Below are 17256 nucleotides of genomic sequence, written 5' to 3' on the forward strand. Positions count from 1 at the left end.
CGAACTGAATAAACATGTTACATTAAATAAAAACATGCTTTGCATAACGTTTATTTGTTATAATTTTATTTTTTTATTTTTTATTTTTTGGACAACTTTTTCGACCTCTGTGGCAAGTAATATAAACGCACAAATAGTGTTGACTGTTGAGCATTTCCAGAGAACAAGACAAATGTCAGTTGACACTTAAATATTTGAAGTCTTGGTAACAATTTAAAAATAAATAGTAAAACAAAATACTGTTAGCAACCCACCTACTAAAGTTATGTGTGGCAAGTCTCCTCCTAAAACACTCTTTAACCCTAACAATAACACTAAGTTCGAGTGGCAACCCCCCCAACAAAATACTTCTGTAAGCCACACACAAGCATCTAAACCAAACAAACAAAAAATAGATCCTTGCTTAAAGAAAAATGCTCATAAAAAATTGGTTAACTGCCCTAAAATGCTGGAAATGGTGAATTATTTTACATTACATTTTTGTGAAACTAAACGCCCCCCCTCTAATATTGTTTTTGTCAAGTTTTCAGTATGTTCCCACATAATTTCCCTTAGCCCTACAATTAATTCAAAGTCCGAATAGCAACCCTCCCCATATTCTCATTGCATAGAAACCCTCTTAAAACCACACATAATTGTCTTAAAAAAATAAAACAAAAAGCATACAGGATTTATCTCTCATAAAGAAAAACAGTTAACTGCCCTAAAACGCTAGAATGACCTGTAATGGGGAATTATTTTACATTAAATTCTAAAAGAATTTGTTTATCTTTCATTAAAGTTTTTCATGGCATTTCATACATAATTGCCTAAAAAGGTAGAATCACTTTTTGGAGGGGTGGTCAGAAGGGGTTGGGTGGGGTTAAACAGAAGGTGTTAATCTACAATAATACCAAAGAAATATTGCAATATATTCATTTTTAAATGGTCCTATGTTTAGATTTAAGTTTTTTGTACGTAATGCACATTACAATTCAACTTTGAGTTCTCCAACTTCTTTTCTATTTATGGATACATGGCATTTTTAAGGAATTGCTGCATATTTATGCACATTTACTGCAGATTATTTGGAAACCATGGACTTTTGGATATTTTCAGTTGCATATTTTGATTCCTTGTATAAAAATACACTTATTTGGTAAATTTCATTGCTTAGTCTAGTGTTTTAACAAAGATATGACATTTTTTACTGAAAAAGTAGTGTAAAAAATGTGACAAAACGCATATGGTCTTAAAGAGGGGAAAATATCCAAACGTGTGAGGCACAAAAATAGTCATAACTTCCTTAATTTGAATCAGATTTTTAAAATTTAAAAAGATTCTTTCTTAGCTCATCAAGCTCTTTCTATGTATACCAATATTGAAATACTTTAAGCTATTTCAATTTTTTCATGTGTATTGCTATTCTGACAGCATGGAGGAGTTTCGTTTCAGGGATCTTCCATGGCCAGTATGCGAGCCTACTAGACCTTTTTCTCACAACTTGCCCTGAACTATGTTCAGTTTCTGTTCTGTCGCCTCTTGGCTCTTCCGACCACTCTGTTGTATCAATTAAGATAAAAATGAAATGTAATAAGTCCCCAGACGTACCTCTCCATCGTACAGTATATCGATACACTAAGGCTGACTGGGATAGCTTCCGTACATTTATATCTGATCTACCTCTGCATTCCATGTTTAAAAAGGATGTGTCCTCTATAGTATTAGACCTGACGGAATGGTTAATTGTAGGTATTGACCGTTTCATACCCTCGAAAAAGTTTCAGCAAAAACCTAACAGCCAGCCATGGTTCTCTCCAGAATGTGCTGCTGCCATTGCGCACAGAAATCACTTTTTCCACTGTTTCCAACGTAATAGATGTATGAAAACTAAAGCCGCTTTCAGGACTGCCAACAACCATTGTAAGAAAGTAATAAAGAATGCAAGAGAGTTGTATGCTCAATCTGTTAAGTCCAAAGTAGCTGAGCAGCGGCTTGGTTCCCACCAGTTTTGGCAAATAGCAAACAGAATCATGAACAGAAGCGTGTGCTCCATCCCAACTATTATCAATGGACCTGAGGTAATCTCGTCAGCATCAGACAAAGCCAAACTCTTTGTCAAGAACTTCGCAGCTAATTCTACCCTTTGCGATCAAGGCTGCCAACCCCCAATATTTCCTCCTGTATCAGAAAACACGCTATGTGATATACGTATATCTGTACGTGATGTTGCCAAGCTAATCAAAAACCTTGATTCGAGTAAAGCAACTGGCCCTGACGGTATTCCAATTATAGTACTCAAAAAACTTCAACCTGAACTAGCGCCCATACTTACAAAACTGTTTAAACGTTGTCTTAAGGAGAATTGTTTCCCATCTCCCTGGAAAATTTCATCAGTATGCCCTGTATTTAAGAATTCAGGTGATCGCTCATCCCCCTCTCAGTACAGGCCAATAAGTCTCCTGTGCGTCATGAGTAAGTTGCTGGAATCTGTGTTAAATACAGAAGTAATCAACCATCTCAACAAAAATAACCTTCTTAGTGACACTCAATATGGTTTCCGTTCTGCTAGACCTACAGCAGATGTGCTTACAGTAATATCTCATAGGATTAGCAAATCTCTCGACGGAGGCAACCTTTCTAGGGCAATTGCTCTCGACATATCTAAGGCCTTTGATAGGGTATGGCATAAAGGTTTACTTCATAAGATCTCTAGCTATGGTATTGCTGGAAATGTCTTCTCAATTATTAAATCATTTCTTTCTGAGAGGTTCATAAGAGTAGTAGTTGAGGGGCAAAAATCTGAAGCTCACAGTATTAATGCCGGTGTCCCTCAGGGGTCCATCCTGGGCCCAACTCTTTTCCTGATCTACATTAATGATCTTCCAAATCACATCCTTACATCATTTGTAGACATCTATGCTGACGACACTACCATTTATGGTAGCACATCTAAGACAGTAAACGACCAAGTTCTCTCCAATTCTCTCTCCTCTGATCTTGAGCACGTAGTACAATGGGGTAAAGAATGTCTGGTTACTTTTAATGCATCTAAAACCAAGCTTCTCTCTTTACATCATCAACATTCTGATCCACATCTGACATCAATTGAAATGAATGGCTCTCGTCTTCAGGAGGCCTCAAGTTTTGACAAACTTCTTGGCTTGACCATTACTCCTGATCTTAAATGGAACACGTACATCAAATCTGTTGCCAAGGCCGCTGGAAAAATGGTGGGATCTTTCTATCGATCCAGTAGATATCTCACTGCTGATGCTATTCTCTATCTATATAAGAGCCAGGTACGTCCAAGGATGGAATACTGTTGCCACATCTGGGCAGGAGCTGCTAGAAAGGACTTGGCCTGCCTTGATAGAGTTCAAAATAGACTTCGTAGCCTCGTAGGAGATGTCCTTTTCTCTTCCTTGCAACCTTTATCTCACAGAAGAGATGTTGCGAGTTTGTCTCTGATGTATCGTTATTTTCATGGAAAGTGTTCAACTGAGCTTCAATCTATGGTCCCTCCTCGCCAAACTTTCACAAGAAACACTCGTCTAGCTGTAAACACTATCAATAATTCCCCCCACTCTTTATCTGTGCCTAAACCTAAACGTAGATTCCATGAACAAAGCTTTTTTCTTAGAACTGCACGCCTGTGGAATTGTCTTCCGTTTTCCTGCTTTCCGGCTGACTACAATATGGTTGTCTTCAAGTCTAACGTAAATAAGTTCTTGATGAGCCGTTCCATATAAGTTATCAACTTTACCAAATTTTCATTACTAATGATTACTATAATGTCCAATTTCTACTGTACACTCTTTAACCCTTATCCTTGAGTGGCCTCTTGGCCTTGATAATGTGGTGATGCCTATGTAAAAAAAAAAAAAAAAAAAATATCCATTCTGCAAGAAAATAGATACCCGCCCAGCAGAAATGGAGAAACTTATAACTGGTTTTAAAAAAGAATTCACAAACGTATTTACTCCTGGCCTGGGGAGATGTACAAAAATGGCCGCAGATTTTAAGTTGAAACCTGGCACACAACCGGTGTTTAAAAAGAAACGTAATGACCCGTTCGCTTTTCTGAACAAAATAAATCAGGAACTAGGCAGATTAGAAAGCATCAGTATACTGGTTAAAATTGAATATTGGCTGCTCCGGTAGTTTACGTAAAGAAAAGGTCCAGGGAAATTCTCGTTTGTGCCGACTTCGCAACCGGACTCAACAGGTCCTTAGAAGATTTTCACTATCCATTACCTAATCCAGAAGTAGTGTTCATGAAATTAAATGGCGGCAAGTTTTTTTCTAAGATCGACCTAAGTGACACTTACCTACAGATTCCGGTAAACGACAAAAGCGCTAACCTCCTCTGTATTAACACTCATCGGGGTTTGTGCAGATACGAAAGACTCGTGTTTGGTATCAAGGTGGCACCCGCAATATTCCAGCAAGTAATGGATACTATGCTGTCCGGCTTGGACACCGCAATCGCATATCTTGATGACATTATCATAGCGAGCAAAAGCAAGGAGGAACATGAAAAACATATCAGACAAGTATTCAGTCGAATACAAAATTATGGATTTATGATCAAAGCAGATAAATGCGAGTTCTTTTTACAAACAATTAAATACCTGGGTCAAATAATCGATAAAGATGGCAGACGCCCAGACCCAGATAGGGTGACCGCTATTAAAGAAATGCCGGCACCAGTAAACATAACTCAATTACAGAGTCTTTTAGGTTTGGCAAATTATTACCAGGGGTACATCCTAAATATGTACAAATTGCCGCACCACTTAATGAATTGCTGGAAATTGCTGGCTTGGGAGTGGACAAAAGATTGCCAGACATCATTCCAAGAAATAAAATGAATCCTGACTTCAAAACTATTCCTAGCACATTTCAACCCGCAGTTGGACATAATAGTAGCTAGCGACGCTAGTCAATATGGCATCGGGCGTGCATGCTACATCGAATGCTGGATGGCTCGAAACAGCCTATTGTTTTCGCATCACGAACTCTCTTGCCAGCGGAAAAGAATTATTCTTAGATCGAGAAAGAGGCCCTAGGAATTATATTTGCAGTTTCAAAATTCCACCGGTTCTTGTATGGAAGACATTTTTTTCTACAAACCGACCATAAGCCGTTGATATCCATTTTTGGGATCAAAAAACATCCACTGCGAACCGACTATAAAGATGGAGAACTATTCTGCTGAATTAGAATTTTACAATTCAATTTCTCCCCTCAAAACAACTAGCCCATGCAGACGATATATTGAGACTGATTCCTGCCAAAATGGAACCTCTTGAAGATTTAGTAATCGTGGCACTACATATTAATAGTGATGTAAAAACCATAATAAACAATATTATCTGCGAATTGCCGGTCACACTTCAGGAAATTAAGTCAGAATCCCTAAATGACAACTTCATTCAAACCACGAAGCAGAAATTAGCACTGGGTGACACCAGTTCAGACATTTTTTCTGGTTGCAACAAAATACTGTTATACGTTGAAAGGGTTGTCATCTTTCAAAAAAGAATTCAGGGATTTTCACATTGGGCATCCAAGAATAAACAAAATGAAAAGCCTAATGAAAAGTTTTGTTTATTGGCCAGCTGTGGACCAAGATATTACCGACATGGTGAATAGATGCAAAGGCTGTGTTTTGGCTGCAAAAGCACCACCAATAACATATAAACCTTGGCCTAAGACTGAACAACCATGGTCGAGGATCCACATCGATTATGCGGGACCCGTGGAGGATTTTTACTACCTGATAGTAGTTGACTCTTACTCTAAATGGCCAGAGGTACTGTTATAAAACAGAAATACAAATCTCAGGCGATTTACGCGCAATTCCGCAGGCATTGGCAAAATAACATTTATATTTTTTGGCCAATGACAATGCCTCCCGCCTAAATTAAACACAGGCTTTCTCGAGCCACTTTTTCATCGCGCCTCGATATAAAAAAGGGGCAGCATCTTCAAATCGGCAGTTAGACAGACCGACCAGTCAAACACATCACGCTTCGCGTTCGTTGCTGCCTCCGCCGTCTTCGTCACCGACGCCGTCATCTTCGCCTCGAACGCTGTCAACATCAGCACCTTCCTCTTCTCCGACGCCGTCTTAATCGTCGTCTTCACCGTCGCCACGACTGCTACTTCACCGACGCACCAGCCAAACATCAACCACCTCTCTTCTCACCAACGTCACCACGGCCGATACCTTATCGTCGTCCCAGTCAACTTCGAGTAAATACTAACGACCCATCAACCGATAGACCCACATCGCCGCAACAATCCACAAACCTCCAGGATTTTCACTTCGGGCAGGACGAGATGTGATGGCTCGTTCGCCCTACCCCCACATCAACCATCACATGTTCAATCATCAAGGACCTGACCACCAGTCACCACTCGTCCAGTCTGTTTTCAGAATCGAAGATATTTATTTCTCTGCCATCGCGATGCTAGACTCGGGATGCTCTACATGCATCATCCCTTTATGTCAGCTTCCGAAAGAAGCTAAGAAACACATTGCCCACACTGACGTTCGAGTGAAAGGCATCAACAGCAGCATCACCGCCTTCGGCGAATTAACCAGTGACGCCACTATTGGCAGTTTTGACTCCCCCACTTTTAGAGGGGTGAACGTACTCGTAACAACCCAAAACACTCCAATTCTGATCGGCCAAAATATCCTGCGCCATAACACGCTCAACTCATACGTAATTGACAACCAGAACTCTACCGTAGAATTCAGACGTATACTTCCCTCGGGACACCTAACACACTCAGCGCCCATCACACCGCCGGCTTCGTTAACCCACATTTCGGCATTTGAACCCGAAACCGCTGTCTTCCGAAGTCACTTAACTACGAAACTCCAGCCCAACAACCGGACACTAGAGGAAAAACTTACCTGGCTGAAGCAAAACACTGGACTGTCATTACCAAGCCACCCTCGTTGTGACGAATTGGGGGCTACAGCTGACCTACTCATTAGATATGCAGACATCATTGGTACAAATAACAACGAAAAGGGGACATTCATCCGACCCGTCCGCATACCAACCAACGGTCAGTCCCGCAGTCAAAAGCAACACCCGATCGCCCAGGCCTTAGAAGCGGATGTCGACGCGGAAATCAATCGCATGGCAAATGAAGGCGTCATTGAAAAATGCACCAATCCCAAAGGCTTCAATAGCCCAGTGTTCGCCGTGCGCAAGAAAAACGGTTCGGTCCGCGTAGTAGCCAATTTCAAAAGGACACTGAACAAAGTCTTGGTCGATCTAGACCCTTACCCAATACCGAGAATTGACCAGTTATTCAACAAGATCGGCAAAGGCAACACATACTTTGCTTCCCTAGATCTACATCGACGACAATTTGGTTCACGCAAGAACTTTTGACGAATACTTACAACTTTTCACCGCCCTCCGAAATTTTGGACTCAAACTAAACCCTGACAAGTGCTCATTCCTCACAACCGAGGCAAAATTCCTGGGTCGCATTATAACCAAGGAAGGCTTCAAGCCTGACCCCGAATACGTTCAAGCTATCCGAGAAATGAAGCCCCCAACATCAAAGAAGGAGTTACAAAGCCTCATTGGCCGACTGGTATGGATCAAACAGTTCCTTGAGACGCACCTGCAGGAACAAATCAGGTCGGGCACATTCTCAAAACTCATGACTCCCATACATGATCTCAACAAGATCAATAAACCCTTCATATGGACAGAGAGCGCCGACAAAGCCTTAAAAAAAATTAAAGAATGACTCTCTTCACCACCCATCATTTCATTTCCGGATTTTTCCAAGCTGTTTACACTCACCACCGACGCTAGCGACGTGGCATGTGGTGCGATACTAATGCAAGAGACTGACAACGGGAAGAAAAATATCGTCGCTGTTGCCTCCCATCACCGACGCCGTCATCTTCGCCTCGAACGCTGTCAACATCAGCACCTTCCTCTTCTCCGACGCCGTCTTAATCGTCGTCTTCACCGTCGCCACGACTGCTACTTCACCGACGCACCAGCCAAACATCAACCACCTCTCTTCTCACCAACGTCGCCACGGCCGATACCTTATCGTCGTCCCAGTCAACTTCAAGTAAATACTAACGATCCTTTCCTTTTTTTTTTTCTTCTAACATCCCGTTTGTCGAGAATAAATATATGCATATATATGTATATATACAATCTCCGTGTTCACATTTTTCTTGCTACCATACGCTTGTCTTAATTACAACAGTACTAAGATGCAAAAAACCGACCACAGCACCAACGACAAATTTTTTATCGGAATTGTAGCTCGGTTTGGGGTTGTAGACTGTTTGGTTAGCTCGTTGATTTATGAATAACTTGGTTGTTCTAGATCTATCCTGATATCCAAGCTTTGGATATTGTCTTTCGTGTGTGCATGCCCAACAGAGAGAGTGTGGTATATTGCCACCACTGCCAGCAGTAGTATTATATATTCCAACAAAATCGACCATATGGAGTAACAAATGTTGTCAAGCTACTACTGGCTTCATCTAATTTTATATACCAAAATCCATTTCACAGGTCCGGGATCGAGCTGACTTTACTCCCTGACAGTAAATAATTCAGTACAGGTAACTGGAAGTGTTTCTATTTAAAAGCCTTAATGGTCTTGGGTCGATACATGTAAATGTCCATTTTTCTTGCCTTAGTAGTCAAGAAAAATGGACATTTACATGTATCATTTTCATAAATCAACGAGCAATTAATAATTAATGAAAACTCGGAGATCATTTTTTTTTATAAACAAATATAATTATTTACACAAAATAATTCCATATATAATTTCTATTTACTTGCCTCCCCATAAGGGCAGAGTTAGACACAAGGTCAGTTTTTAATGTGGAGGAAAAATCCAGTTCCCCAAAAAGGGACACTCTGGATAGGAACAAAAATAAAAATTGTCTCAGTCATGAAGGATTTCTCTTCCATGGACTGAGGTCCGAAAAGGTGAAGTGTAGCATCAGAACAGATATTACACTGTGATCTTGGCCCGAAGGCCAAGAGTTAAATTCGGGTCATTTCTGTATTTAAGTAATGTTTTTTAGTTACAAGACTTAACTGAAATTCTTTCAAATAGTTTTTTTTTTTTCATTTGAAAATTTCAAAGTTTTGGATTCTTTGTGTTCATAGAGTGGGTTTCTGTATTCTGGGTCGGTCGGAGGAGGAAAGTGTGCACTTGAACCACTATGAGAACGGACGTTGTGTCTGTGCTGGTAAATAAATGGCAAAAGACGTTTTCACTTAGTGGCTTCTAATTTTATGAAAGACACTATGTCCCCTGACAGCTATCTATGGTTACCCTTTTCATTTCCCATTTTTTTTTTTCCTTCTGAAATCCTTTTCTCTTATTTGGTTATCAAACTTTCTGGGGTTGTCTTTCATTTGATGTGCATCCGCCATTCCCCTCCCATCATTCAAATCCAAAAACAAACATGTCAATTGCAATCCTTCCCCCATCAGAAAACCATTATCAAAACTAAATTTTGTTTTAAATTCCTTTTTTTAATATAACCAGGTGGTCTATTTGGCAGACAATCTTTTACTTAGTCTGTCCAAAATGGTAATCTTCATTTAACACCAAAATTCGCTTTCCCTGAAAGGAAACTAGTTTATTATTTCTTCATCTGGAATCCTGACAAAGTATCAGCCACATATGATCGCCCCTCCCCTCTCCTCCGAGTCTGCCCAGCAGAGCAATCTGGTATTGCCTGACACTAGAGTAGCATTACATACTACCATTCTCTGGCTCTGGAAATATTTCAGAGGCTGCTATATAACAATGTGGCCGACTTGCAAGGGTTTGTCAATAAAGTAGATGATCTTCTGGTAGCGGGAAAAGGTAAAACCATGGAAGGACAGGTGGATCATGACAAAGCTCAGGAAGCTGTTGCAGAGATGTCGAAAACATGGGATGCGACTGAACACAGAAAAAATGAATCTGCGACAAACATCTGCATCAATCCTGGGACACATGATAACCTGTGAGAGTTTACATTCTGAACCTGAGAAAGTAAAGGCCATAAAAAAGAATGCCCTGTCCGACAAACATCGAGTGCAATGATTGGGAGGATTTGCGAATTATCTGGCAAAGTTTCTATCTTAAATCTCTGCCATGATGTCTCCAATTCAAAATTTAACAAAGACAGATGTGCAATGGACATGGTTGTAAATCCATGAAGAGGCTTTTGAGAAAATCAAAAAGCTAGTGAATGAAGCACCAGATACTATAATCACAAAAAGTCGTTGCCCATTCAGTGTGATGCAAATGAAAAGGCATGGGAGTTGAATTGCTACAATAAGGTCAACCTTCAGCATATCATTTACAGACAGAGACCAGATATGCACAGAGTGAAAAAGAACTGTTAACAGTAGTATATGCATGTGAACAGTCCCACCAACATATGCTTGGTCAACAGGTCACAAGCTTAGCAATTGGAAGCAATAACGGAAAAAGAATTTGGGAAATGCCCAAAGCGACTGCAAAATATGTTGATGCGGTTGCAAGTTCATATGCTTTGCAGATACATGGAGTGAATAGTGAATACATAGATGATGTCAGAGACACTGAATATATTCTTGTGACAGAGGGAAAGTTGCTTGAATTGCGTTCAGCCACAAAGGAAGGCAGAAGCATGCAGCTATTGCAATAATTGTGGAAGGATGGCGAGAAGACAAAGTACATATCTAGAGGTTGTGGGGGTCGCCTGGCCTTTTTTTGGGAACTGACTTCCTCCACAAATAATAAAAATAAAAATAAGAAATCTTATGTGCAACACAAACGGAGGTTTATTTCCGGAATAGAAATAACAAATAATAACAAGTTAAAACATAGTTCTCAATATTTCAGAGTTCTTTTTTTTGAGTTCATATGAAAGGTGGAGAGTCTCTTTTTTTGTGTTCTTTGAATGTTCAAATATGTAACAGACAATATTAATGTTCGTCTGTTAAAAGAGAGTATTAATGCGCGGAGCAGTGGAAATGAAATAATTGATGTTTGCACGCGTGGTAAGTCCTAATGAGAAAGCGTTGAATGAGTCGGAAGAGTTTAAAGAGACGAAAGAATGCTCGAAAGGCTAAGAGACTAAAGAGATAGATTTTGTGTTTGTGCATGTTTATATTTGGTTTGATTGGCTCCAAACGAGCTCTAGAAAATCAGTTTTAAAATGTGTCCTAGGAGGAATTCCATTGGACGGAAGACATCACATGGGGTGCTTTCAACTACATACGCACCTTTGGTATATAAAGGTCACGCCGGAATTTGCGTGGGTGTCATTTTTCATTTTTTTAACGCGCCGAAACAATCAATTGCACTGCGCGCCTAAATTGTATTTAACGATTTTAAATTTGAATATTAAACTGTGCCAACTGGCACAAATACTCCCCCAGATTGGAAAAAATTTTTTTTTTTTTTAATATGTAATGTATTCCTTGAAATGTTTCGGCCAGTGGACTTTCCTACCCATTTTTGTCGTGGGTTTGGTGTCCTCGTCATTTTCTGCTGGTCTCCCATGTTCTAAGGGAATTTGTTCTGGTGGGGAAATTGTCTGAGGGTATTCCTCAATGTATGCTGGTTTAATTCGGTCGATCGCGATGTTGTCTTTCCTGTCTTTCCGTTGGACAGTAAAATATTTTTCACTTCTGTCCAAAACTTGGTATGGTCCAGTGTAATTTGGACAAAATGGCTTTTTGACCGTATCATTCCTGATAAACACAAATTTGCATGTGTGAAGGTCGTTCGGTATATAGGTTTGTTTGTCAGCCCTCTTAGTGGGGGTAAATTTGAGAGAAGACATTTTGTTCTTTAATTCCGTCACAAATGTAGCCGTGGGTGAAATATCTGTGTATGCATTAAAATACTGTCCAGGTAGTGTGACTACGGATCCAAAAACTAGCTCTGCTGGTGTGCTTTGTAAGTCTTCTTTTATTGTGTTTCGGATCATTAATAGGATTAATGGTAAATTATCTGACCAGTCCGCGTTGTTAAGACTCGTGGCCAAAGAAGTTTTTAGCTGTCTGTGAAAGCGTTCGACGAGGCCGTTTGAGCAAGGGTGATAAGCAGTAGTCTTTATGTGGGTTGTTCCCAACAATTGGTTGAACTCTGCGAAGAGTTTCGATTGAAATTGCGAACCTCTGTCTGTTGTGAGTATTGACGGTACTCCAAAAATTGCTATCCAGTCTTTTAGTATTGTTCCAGCTACTGTCGCTGCCGATGTGTCTTTCGCGGGTATGGCTGTTGGCCATCTGCTGAACCTGTCGACTATGGTGAGAATGTGGGTGTGTCCTTTTGAGGGCGGTAATGGCCCCACCAAGTCAACATGGATATTGGTGAACCTGGCATCAGGCGCACTGAAAGTGCCCAGCGGTGACTTCGTGTGCCTGTGTATTTTATTTTTCTGACAGGATACACACGTCTTGGTCCAATTTCGAATATCTGCATTCATATTCGGCCAAACAAAGCGGTCTGTTATTATTTTTACAGTGGCTCGTTTGCCTGGATGCGACATATTGTGAAAATGTAGAAAAATATGTCGTCTGATGCTTGGCGGTATGTATGGACGCGGTTGTTCTTTTGCTGTATCACAATAAAGTGTTGTTACACTAAAAGGTACGGGCATTTCCTTCAGTTGCAAAGACGTTTTCTGTTGTACGTCAGTAAGTGTCTTGTCCGTCTTTTGTTCTTGTGCAATTAATTCCATAGTTAACGAACTGGAATTTAGTGAAGTTATTGCAGCTCGTGATAATGCGTCCGCCACGATGTTTTCTTGCCCCTTGACGTATCTGATGTCTGTGGAATATTGGGCAATATAATCAAGGTGTCTGATTTCTCTTGGACCATATTTATCTACATGCGTATGCAGTGCATATGTTAACGGTTTATGGTCAGTGTAAATACAGAAGTTTCTTCCTTCTAATAGATGTCTAAAATGTTTAATTGACAAATAAATTGCTAATAGTTCCCTTGAAAAGGTACTGTACTTTGTCTGTGTCTTGCTCAGTTTGGCTGAGAAAAACGATATAGGGGTCATTGTATCCCCTGTCAGTTGATGTATAACTGCTCCTACAGCTATGTCTGACGCGTCTGTTGTAAGTGTAAGCTTCGATTCTTCGCTGTCCTTAATATAATTCAATTTTGTGAAATTGACTAAGGCAGTTTTAGCTTGATGGAAAGCTTTTAAAGCTGATCCGTCCAGTTTTAATTGTTGGTTTTTCGTTTTGTTCTTCAATAATGACGTTAACGGTGCAAGGATTGTGGAACAGTTGGGTAAAAATCGTCTGTAGTAATTAATTATACCTATGAAGCGACGAACTTGTCTAACAGACGTAGGTTGTGGAAAATCCGTAATGGCGCTTACTTTTTCGGGTAATGGTGATATACCAGCCTTATCAATTGAATGTCCAAGGAAGTTTACTTCTTGCTGACTGAAAATACATTTGTCCAAATTTATTTTTAAACCGTAATGGGACAGTTTTTGAAAAACTTGTTCCAAGTGTTGTTTATGTTCGTCGAGGTTTCTACTAGCAATTAGGACATCGTCCACGTAAGCGAATACGAATGGAAGGTCCCTAAAAACCTCGTCTATTAACCTTTGGAAGGTTTGACAAGCGTTCCTAAGTCCGAATGGCATTCTGACGAATTCGTAAAGTCCAAATGGTGTGGTCAGTGCTGTTTTGTGGATATCTTCATCCGCCACCGGTATTTGGTAATACGCTTTTACTAAATCCAGTTTGGAAAATACCGTGGCATTTTGCAGTCCGATTGCAAAATCGTGAATGTGTGGGATAGGGTATCTATCCGGTACAGTTTGTGCATTTAATCTCCTGAAATCGCCTCATGGACGCCATGTCGCGTCTGCTTTCTGTATCATGTGTAGAGGAGATGACCACGCACTTTTGGAAGGTCGAATAATTCCTTGTTGCAACATGCGTTGAAATTCGTCTTTTGCGATCTTGTACTTATCCGGCTTCAGACGTCTGGGGTGGCGTAGACTGGTTGTCTATTCGTTTTAATATAATGCTTTGCATTATGTTTAATATTATCCGTGACTTTGAATGGCTGAGTAAGTTGTGGGTATTTTTGAAACAGCCGACGAATGTACGTCTCTTCAGGTAAGGCAGAACTAATCCCAGTAGACTGGTATCTTGTGGTGATACCTTTAATTACGATTTTTGTTTGGTTATCAGTCAGTGTGCGGCTAGTCATGTCTACCGATAGATTAAACCGTGCTAGGAAATCTGCTCCTAATATTGGTGTCGTCACGTTGGCTATGGTAAAAATCCACGGAAATGTGCGGCGCAGGCCGAGATTGACGTCTAAATATTTTTCACCGTATGTCGGTATTTGTGTGCCATTAGCTGCTTGGAGGTGGTAAGGCTGTGGAATAGCTTTTTGTTTACGTAGAGGTGGTATCACGCTGATTTCAGCTCCAGTGTCTATTAAGAAATTATATCCATGATTATTATCACGAATAAAAAATAAACGACCTTTAGTGGAAAATCCAGCGACAGTCGTCGTCTCTACTGGCCGGAATATTCGTTTCCCTGATTCTTGTTTTTAAAAGAACAAGGATAAGTGCAACGCCGAGCTTGTGTGCCGAATTTTTTGTGGTAAAAACAGATTTCGTTCGCTCGTTCCCGTGTATTGCTTCGACCTCTACTAAGACTTCGTTTTCGGTAGTCCGATCGTTTATTAAATGAGTAACGATGGTTTATTTGCATTAATTCCTGCACTTGTCGAGTGAGATTTTCGACCGTCATTTTTAGTCCCGATATATCGTCGTCGCACGTCTATTTCTGCTGTGCTTGTGCTGAGTTTACTTTGCGGTGCCTCAGATTTTCATGGATTCGATCTGCCATATCGGCGAGTTTTTCAATATTTGTCTCTTCCGTTGTGGGTGCTAGGATTTGTACTGTTGTGTCTGGAAGTTTATCCAGCCACAGACTTCTCATTATATTTTCGGACATTTTGTTGTCCCCTAGCAATGTACGCATGTATCGCAAAAGTTGTGACGGGGTGCGATCTCCCAATTCTACTTGGGTGAAAAGATTGCGTAACCTTGTTTCGTTTGAAAAGCCTGTCCGTCGTAAGATGGCCTTCTTAAGTTCGTCATATGGGTTGTCTTCAGGCACATTCTCCAATAAATCCGCCACCTCTTCGACGACGTCTGCCGGGAGTTTTTCCACCAAGTAACAATATTTGGTTCGTTGAGACGTTATCCGCTTTGCGTCGAAAAGGGCTTGGATTTGGATAAACCAGGTCTTTATGTTGGTAGGATTAAATGCTGGTATATTTACCGTTAACGTTGCCAGAGGTTTTTCAACACAGGAAGGTTCCATGTTTGTTTTCTTCGCTCGAAAGTGATTTCAAAGCCTTTAAACTGCCAACTGATTTTTTCCGGTGACGCGGAGCTTGAAATTGTGGTCGAAAAAAAATTGTCGCTTTTTCCGCTGAGTCATGGTTGTTTAATAGTTTATAAGATTCCGTTGTGCATATGATTTCTGCGTCGGGTCACCAACTTGTGGGGGTCGCCTGGCCTTTTTTTGGGAACTGACTTCCTCCACAAATAATAAAAATAAAAATAAGAAATCTTATGTGCAACACAAACGGAGGTTTATTTCCGGAATAGAAATAACAAATAATAACAAGTTAAAACATAGTTCTCAATATTTCAGAGTTCTTTTTTTTGAGTTCATATGAAAGGTGGAGAGTCTCTTTTTTTGTGTTCTTTGAATGTTCAAATATGTAACATAGACAATATTAATGTTCGTCTGTTAAAAGAGAGTATTAATGCGCGGAGCAGTGGAAATGAAATAATTGATGTTTGCACGCGTGGTAAGTCCTAATGAGAAAGCGTTGAATGAGTCGGAAGAGTTTAAAGAGACGAAAGAATGCTCGAAAGGCTAAGAGACTAAAGAGATAGATTTTGTGTTTGTGCATGTTTATATTTGGTTTGATTGGCTCCAAACGAGCTCTAGAAAATCAGTTTTAAAATGTGTCCTAGGAGGAATTCCATTGGACGGAAGACATCACATGGGGTGCTTTCAACTACGTACACACCTTTGGTATATAAAGGTCACGCCGGAATTTGCGTGGGTGTCATTTTTCATTTTTTTAACGCGCCGAAACAATCAATTGCACTGCGCGCCTAAATTGTATTTAACGATTTTAAATTTGAATATTAAACTGTGCCAACTGGCACAAGGTGAATCGATTCTTTAACATACATGTGACTGTACGATGTGAAATGACTGTACAAGATCAGTTAATTTTCAGAAAAAAACGAGTAGTGGCCCCAACAACACAGCAGATTGTGTTGAAAGATTCCATTCCATATACCTGGGAGTTGAAGGATGTTTCAGAAGAGTAAGAGAATGTTTATATTGACCAAATATGAACAATGACATCAGACACTACGTTTTAAAATGCCCCACATGTAGAAAATATGAAGTAGCTAATCTGGCAAAGACCTTAATAGTTCATGAGATTCCTAAGAGTCCCAGAGCAAAAGGAGTAGATCTCTACAAGTTTGTAGATAGGGACCGTCTCTGCACAGTTGATTACATGAACAACTTCTGAGAAATTAATCATCTACCCAGGCAAAGATGGTGATCATTAAACTTAAACACCATGGAATACCAGATCAGATGGTCACTGAGAATGGGCTCCAAGATAATTAAGTGGTGGAGCAGGAAAGCAAATGTGAAATCAGGTACAGAAGAGTCTTGTAACTCCCAGATATCTCAACATGAAAACGATAGAAGAGAAAGAGCAAGCCCAACACCATCTCCAACAAAACCAAACCCAGTAAGGATGAGGATGACACAATCAGGAAGACTAGTAAGAAATCCTGCTAGGTTCAAGGACTATTCATCTTAAATTGAGTCCACAGTGAAAAGAGCAGAATAATCCCTGTTAGACAAGAGCATAGTCAGCTTAATGAATGTCTAGGTCACTATTTTATTTTTGTCTGTTGCCTTTTATTAGATCTTTATTTTTGCTTTATAAAAAAGGAAGACGTTGTATGAGAAAGTAATTGGATTTTACACTGTCTAATGTTGTCACTGTAGTTTTGCCCCTGAATAAAGGAACTATGCGACAGAACTCTTTGCACAGGTGTTGTTTTTTATCAATTGTATAAACGTTAATGAATGTTTTTATCAAATGTATAAACGTTAATGAAGCAAACATCAACATGTCTCAAACCCAACAACTACTCATGTA

At 40.0% G+C, this 17256-nt stretch overlaps 1 protein-coding gene across 15 annotated transcripts in view; it reads right to left on the reverse strand.

Moving 5' to 3' along the window:
- LOC145260561 (protein Daple-like) overlaps positions 1-17256 on the reverse strand; it is a 322031-nt gene that overhangs the window by 174057 nt on the left and 130718 nt on the right. The window lies entirely within an intron of this gene.

Source organism: Euprymna scolopes, chromosome 36, assembly GCF_053919585.1.
Source record: "Euprymna scolopes isolate OS-2025 chromosome 36, ASM5391958v1, whole genome shotgun sequence".
NCBI classification, from domain to species: domain Eukaryota; kingdom Metazoa; phylum Mollusca; class Cephalopoda; order Sepiida; family Sepiolidae; genus Euprymna; species Euprymna scolopes.